Source organism: Belonocnema kinseyi, chromosome 6 (genome assembly GCF_010883055.1).
Source record: "Belonocnema kinseyi isolate 2016_QV_RU_SX_M_011 chromosome 6, B_treatae_v1, whole genome shotgun sequence".
Lineage (NCBI taxonomy): Eukaryota > Metazoa > Arthropoda > Insecta > Hymenoptera > Cynipidae > Belonocnema > Belonocnema kinseyi.
Genome location: NC_046662.1, coordinates 134,610,132 through 134,617,760, shown reverse-complemented (window position 1 = coordinate 134,617,760; position 7,629 = coordinate 134,610,132). Strand labels below are relative to the sequence as shown.

At 34.9% G+C, this 7,629-nt stretch overlaps 1 protein-coding gene across 9 annotated transcripts in view; it reads left to right on the top strand.

Moving 5' to 3' along the window:
• LOC117175110 (T-cell immunomodulatory protein) overlaps positions 1 to 7,629 on the top strand; it is a 186,430-nt gene that overhangs the window by 58,672 nt on the left and 120,129 nt on the right. The window contains exon 2 of one of the 9 annotated variants that reach the window (XM_033364672.1): positions 4,213 to 4,373. The exons of the other annotated variants lie outside the window; for them this stretch is intronic. The gene's annotated coding sequence lies outside the window, so the exon portion shown is untranslated. The remainder of the gene's footprint in view (positions 1 to 4,212; positions 4,374 to 7,629) is intronic. 9 annotated transcript variants of the gene reach the window in all.

Below are 7,629 nucleotides of genomic sequence, written 5' to 3'. Positions count from 1 at the left end.
CGAAAATATGAAAGGTTATTCTTTTCTCAAATAAGATCTACAAATACCATATGATTATGTCATTTCATGGTGTGAGTCCCGTTTAATGTTTTTAGAAACACTACTCCGTCACGCGCTATCGCAAAATAAGTACCGGCTAATATAAACATGTGCGACGTTGCCTAGCAACAGTGGAAACTTCCTCTCAATTACGCATTCTTCTTTTCAATTTGGTGCAACCACACAAATAAATTATTCAAAGAAAATCGCACTGTCTTTTATCGTTAATATTAAGTATACCATCAATTCATACGTACAAATCATGCGCTCCAAATAATCCTTTCATGCATTTTCTTTCGAATGTGTACATACTTCTCCTTCTTCTTTCGTATAACAAAGTCTTCCACTCAATAACATTTTATTAATTCTTTCGTTCAGCAATTATCACTCGTTTCGTTAAATAAGAAATATCACTTACGGCTGACCTTACCAATTTGTTAAAACAATTCTTGTACCCAAATCGCACCTTCCTTTCAGTTAAATCAGCCACCCGACTCCTGGAATTTCTCGTATTGTTTACACTTATCACTCGCGAAAAACTAATTAAATGGTGCAGTGGCAGCGTGTCTGGAGTTCATAACCTGTCGAGATCTTGGTCCAGGAAAATAAATCACAAAGCACTTTTCGTTATATTACAACTGTATTTTGAAACACGTCTTCCTTCTCAGAGAGTACAGGCCGAATGAATCATATACAGATCTTTATAGCGCGTTTATAATCCAGACCGGGAAGAAGGTTGCATCGAGTACTGCTGCCCTCTTTAATATTCCAACACCTTGTTATAGAACAAATTTTTTCCGGGGCGTAAGAGCTGCCGGAAAAAATATGAACCGCCCCTAGTGTATCAAAATCAGAAAAGCGTCAAAATGAACGTCTTTATACAGTTTTTTTCCGAGATAAAAATACTTTTAATTTACCTTGTTATAGAACAAACTTTTCAGGGGGGTAAGGGCCGCCGTAAAGTATATTTAAAACCGCCCGTAGTGTATCAAAATAAGAAAATCGTCAAAATGAACGCATTTATACAGTTTTTTCCGATTTAAAAATACTTTTAATCTACCTTATTATAGAACAAATTTTTTCAGGGGGGTAAGAGCCGCCGGAAAGAATATTTAAAACCTCTCGTAGTGTATCAAAATAAGAAAATCGTCAAAATGAACGCCTTTATACAGTTTTTTCTCCAGTGAAAAATACTTTTAATTTACCTTGTTATAGATCACATTTTTTCAGTGGGGTAAAAGCCGCTGGAAAGAATATTTAACCCCCCGCCCCAGTGTATCAAAATTAGAAAATCGTCAACATGAACGCCTTTATAGAGTTTTTTCTCGAGTTAAAAATACTTTTAATTTTCCTTGTTATGGAACACATTTTTTCAGAGGGGTAAGAGCCACTGGAAAGAATATTTCAAACCACCCCTAGTTAAGAAAATCAGAAAATCGTCCAAATGAACGCCTTTACACAATTTTTTTTCGAATTAAAAATACTTTTTATTTACCTTGTTATAGAACAAATTTTTTCCGTAGCGTAAGAGCCGCCGGAAAGAATATAAAGCGCCCCTTGTGTATCAAAATCAGAAATGCGTCAAAATGAACGCCTTTATACAGTTTTTTCGCGTTAAAAATACTTTTAATTTACCTTGTTATAGGTCAAGTTTTTTCAGTGGGGTAAAAGCCGCCGGAAAGAATATTTAAAACCCCCCCCTAGTGTACCAGAGTCAGAAAATCGTAAAAATGAACGCCTTTATACAGTTTTTTTCCGAGGTAAAAATACTTTTAATTTACCTTGTTACAGAACAAATTTTTTTAGGGGGGTAAGAGCCGCCGGAAAGAATATTTAAAACAGCCCCTAGTGTATCAAAATCAGAAAATCGTCAAAATGAACGCCTTTATACAGTTTTTTCCGAGTTAAAAATACTTTTAATTTACCTTGTTATAGAACAAACTTTTCAGGGGCGTAAGAGCCGCCGGAAACAATATTTCAAACCACCCCTAGTGTAACAAAATCAGTAAAGTGTTAAAATGTACGCCTTTACACAGTTTTTGTTCGAGTTAAAAATACTTTTAATTTACTTTGTTATAGAACAAGTTTTTTCAGCGGGGTAAGAGTCACCGAAAAGAATATTAAAAATTTTTATCTCGATAAAAACTGTATAAAAGCGGTCATTTCGACGATTTTCTGATTTTGATACACTGGGGGAGGTTTTAAATATTCTTTTGGGTAGCTCTTACCCCTCTGAAAGAACTTATTCTATTACAAGGTAAATTCAAATTATTTTTAACTCGAATAAAGACTGTTTAAAGGCGTTCATTTTGACGATTTTCTGATTTTGATACACTAGGGGTGGTTTTAAATATTATTTCCGGCGGGTCTTACCCTAACGAAAAAACTTGTCCTATAACAAGGTAAATTAAAAGTATTTTAAAGTCGAAAAAAAACAGTATTAAGGGGGTCGTTTCGACGATTTTCTGATTTCGATACACAAGGGGTGGTTTTAAATATTCTTTCCGTTGGCTCTTATCCCAATGAAAAAACTTATTTTATAACAATGTAAATTAAAAGTATTTTTAACTCGAAGAAAACTGTATAAAGGCGGTTCTTTCGACGATTTTCAGATTTTGATACACTAGGGGTGGTTTTCAATATTCTTTCCGGCGGATCTTACCCCACTGAAAAAACTTTTTCATAACAAGTTAAATTAAAAGTATTTTTGACTCAAAAAAAAAACTGTATAAAGGCGTTCATTTTGACGATTTTCTGATTTTGATACACTAGGGGTGGTTTTAAGTATTTTTTCCAACGGCTCTTTTCCCCCTGAAAAAACTTGTTCTATAACAAGGTAAATTAAAAGTATTTTCAACTCGAAAAAAATTGTATAAAGGCGTTCATTTTGACGATTTTCTGATTTTGTTACACTAGAGGTGGTTTTAAATATTCTTTCCGGCGGCTTTTACCCCACTGAAAAAACTTGTTCTATAACAAGGTAAATTAAAAGTATTTTTAACTCGAATAAAAACTGTATAAAAGTGTTCATTTTGACGATTTTCTTATTTTGTTACACTAGAGGTGGTTTTAAATATTCTTTCCGGCGGCTTTTACCCCACTGAAAAAACTTGTTTTATGACATGGTAAATTAACACTATCTTTTATTGGATAAAAACGTGTGTAAAGGCAATCATTTGGCGCATTCTGTGTTGCCCCTATCTGCATTACATTTTAGTGTGTGATTACCCTTAAAAACAGTTTTTTTAGAGATTTTTTCGTAGAATAGTCATTTTTATGCTTAGCTGAACTAATTCCGCTAGGCTAATTTCAGAAAAAAATTTTTTTTCATTTCGTTCCTTTGAACGTTCGGAACTTTAGGTACATTATAAATTTCCTGCTATAATTTACAAAAGAATGAAAAAAAAGATTGGGAAAATCGGCCAATATGGTCAATAATAAGTGTAATCGAAAATTACCAAAACTCTCAACAGAAAGTGAACGGATTAACTGATTTTATTGTATCTTTTTTAACGTCTTGTCGTTATTTAATGAACTTAATGCAGAATATTAAAATTAAATTTCTTAATATTTTTATCATTTATAACATCTCTCAACCAGCTGTAATCTCTAACAATAGGAAAGTTGAGTGAGACATGACAGGCACTCAATCTCAATCCTGGGCTCGATCCGAGTTGTACGATGTTTAAGTAGCGTCGAAAAAATAACACTCTAGACCACCTATGGTTTCATATCTAGACACAGGCCCCAATATTCCGTTCACCATGAGTACACTTTTGCTGCCGGTTTGCTATTTCCCCCACACACACAGTGCATCAATTTTCAATGAATTGGAATAAAACAAGAACTAGACCATTTTTCTAAAAAAAGGCTCTCTTTTTGATTATGTATTTAGACATTTATATTCTGTGTTTAAAATATGAAATCAAACAATTCAGAATTTTAGGAGAAAAGCTTGATTGAGTAATACATGGGCTTATTTTCAAGCCTGTGGCAGCGCCTTAAAGTGGTGTTATTACACAATACAAATAAATATGCTTTGATACCTATAGCACACTCGTTATGAAAGATTGGCCAGCTCGACCTCACACCCTACCGTCAACCTGCAGGGCACCGCGCCTTCGCTGGTTTCGTTACCTCATGATTTTACTCACGTAACTCTTATGATTTCAGGGTTTTGTGGTTATGGTGTTATGGGATTTCGGGGATATAGAACTACTTACCCATGACCATGTTGCACATGAAAAACTGACGAAATTGTTCTGTTTTCCCAAACAAGATTTTTCTTCTGAATGAGGTTACAGGATTTTGAGGTTCCCTACCGAAAGAAATCTGTGAGTAGATTCTAAAGATTCTCTAGGGTCAGAGAAGCTCAGAGAAACTCAGAGAAATTCTCCGCAGGCACTCAGGTATATATTTTAAGGTCCAGGTAGTTCTTTTAAATCTTTTAAAGGCTAAAGCCTTTAAAAGATTAAAGGACATTTTAAAAAATGTCCTTTCCGGAATTGAAATAGAAATACGATCAAAAATGATAAGCAGAGAGGCTGAAATTGAAATAAGAATTCGATCACAAACAACAAGCAAAGAGACTATATCAATAGAGTAGCCGACACTCAAGGGTCCTTTGTTAAGCTTTCGGATTAAAATTTAGAAGTAGATTTTTTTTAATTGCATAGTTAACAGCCTAAAACATAATAATTCGGAATCTACGGGTTTCGATGATTTCAGATATCTAACTTTTTTTTTAAATACTCAAAATTGGAATTAATACAACGTTTCTCATAAATGGAATGAGATACGCCAAAAAAGACAACAGTTTTGAATTCAACTAGAAAATTGTATAGTAGTATATAAGTTATAATTATAAATAAGTACAATGAGAAAATTCATCAATTAAAAAAAAGTCTTAGTTATTTGAAGAGAAGTTTAAAAAGGGAGATTGAATTAGCTACAGCCAACTACTGTAAATAACTCTGCCCGCCCGGTACGTGACAAATACAAAAGGAACATTATATTACCGTCGCAGCACTCTTAAAAGGACCACTAAAAAGACCTTGAAAAGGACCAAAATCTCTAAGATTATCTCCGAGACCATATTTGTTTAAAATCGACTCTGTTTATAGACTCAAATGGGCCAGGCTATTTCGGTAGAGAAAACTCAGAGATTTCTATCGGTAGGAATATGCAGTTTTATTATTACAAGATAAGGGTATTATGAAGCCATGAGGTTATAGGGTTACCAGATTAAGGGGAGGAGGGTGAAAATGGTACAGGCTAAATAATTTTTTCGGTTTCAGTGGTTTATTGGGCGTGTTTAAGGTTATGTCAAAATCCTGACGTGTAAGGGTTATACGGGTTGCATATTCGGTTTCAGCGGCAAATAATGCTTAGGAATATCATATTGGCATCCAAGAATCAGAAAAAAAATTATGGGCCTATGTTATTAACACTTATTAATTTATGAGTTTTCCAAATTTTACAAAGGTATAAATGAAACATCTGCTGCCATTTAAAATCGGAATCTGAGTAGCTTTAAACGAGCAGCACTGGAACGGCACTGGGCAGTGCAGTTCCAGTGCTGTTTCATCGACATGGGAGGACATTTTTACAGGGCCCCTTGATTTGTATATCTTCTATAACTAACGCCAAGCTTCCTTCGACGTAATATCCTTTCATACATAAACAAGTTGTTTTGTAGACGCGTCGAGAATGATGAATGCGTGATCTTTTTCGTTTATTGTCGTCCATTCTGCGATTTTTTTCTCTTCAGCAGGTTTCCTAATTTTTCTGGTTACGTATCCCCAGAGTTCATTGTAATAGAGAACACTTCTCATTAGAAGCTTTCATGATTCATAATTTTCAGCAGTCAATTTTTTTGTATGTTGAGTGCCCCCTCCTGACTGCATTTTGATTTACGATACTCACGACCATGATTGCCATTTTTTTTAAATCTACGCTTTTTAGGTTAGATTATCTTTTTGTATAAGTCCACTTCGCTAGGCACCCTGGGCAAACACTCTGGGCCCATAACGTGATAGTTTTAATATTTGTTTATTGAATCAAATGTATTTTTTACTGACATAACAGTAGAATAAATACAAATTGAAGAAACTTGTAAGATACACCAACCACCATCAGCGATGCAAACGCAAATCAGAATCAAAGGAGAAGGAACTGCCTTTGCGGAGTAATAACTTAAGCAGTATACATAAAAAATAATGTTATTCCACCAAAATATTTTCTTTAAGGGCATTCTTTAAAAGCGCAGATTAAACGAAATATTTGAAATTGTCTTTAAGTCTTGGAATCCTACAGGAAATCTAGACGATTTCTAGATACTTTCTAGACTCAGCTCGTCTAGCGAACGTCTGGGGTAATTTTATGGCGGCCGCCTAGTCTAGGGTTCGTCTAGAGCAGTGGTCGGCACGCTCTTGCCCAGGGCAGGGTATTCTGCCCTGGCTGCCCTACGACCTACTTTCAGGGCAGTACCTACGAGATTGGTCAGGCCACCCCTTTCCTCAGGGGTCTTTTGTTAGAAAATGGGAAAAAAATGTGAGATTAAAAAATTCTGCATTTTGCAATCAGTGACTTAAAAGTAATATATTGTGAATCTACGTATTGTTCCGATTCCAAAGACATGTAATTTGTCTATAAAGATTTAAAATTTGAGAAGTATTTAGTATTAAATTGACTTTGTAGCTGATGTTTCTTGATATTAAACTCCTTCAAATTTTTAAATTTTCTAGGCAAGTAATATATCATTTGAATCGGAAAAATTGGTAGAAGCTGATAATGCTATTTTCAAATCGTTAGTTGAAAAAATAAAAGTTTTGAAATTTTCTTACTTTGACACGCCTATGGACAAAAGACCCTTGCTGGAGTAAGCTCACTCACACTAAGGTACATGAATAGACCGTAAAGTAGTAGAAAAAATTAAGTCGGGTAGGGCCTGACCATACCTGAAAATTAAGCAAAAAGTTTTCCGGCCACTGGTCTAGAGTTCATCTAGCGGCATCCAGCATGTTTTACCTGCAGCCGCAGGTATCGCACTGCCTTGTCTAGGGTTCGTGAAGTGTTAATCTAGCGGCGTCTTGTAAGTTTCAACCAGAGCTGCCAGATCGTGGATGAAATTAACCCCCACCATACCTACTGTCTGGGAGCCGCAAAACAGATGGTGCATGATTACCACTGTGAGTTCGTATGTAAGCCGAAAATGCACGATTCGACTTCGGAGTTCTGCTGTACGATGATTGCCGATCTGAAGGCTTCGGAAGACTTCGGTGGTCTTCTATTTATATCTTGCTCCCCATTTGAAAGAAATGGAAGAAATTGGCGATTTGGATCTTTAGCGTGATTCTTAATTTCATGCATACGTCGGTTTTCAGGTTATGTTTTCCAGGTGTACATAATATGGATATTATTGCTATTACATACATGCATACACACACACACACACACATATATATATATATATATATATAATTAATGTTAATATTGTAATTATAAAATATTATATTAATATAAATGAATAGTTGACCAGCTTTTAATAGAAATAGTTAAATTTTCAACTAAAACAATTAGTTTTCTGTA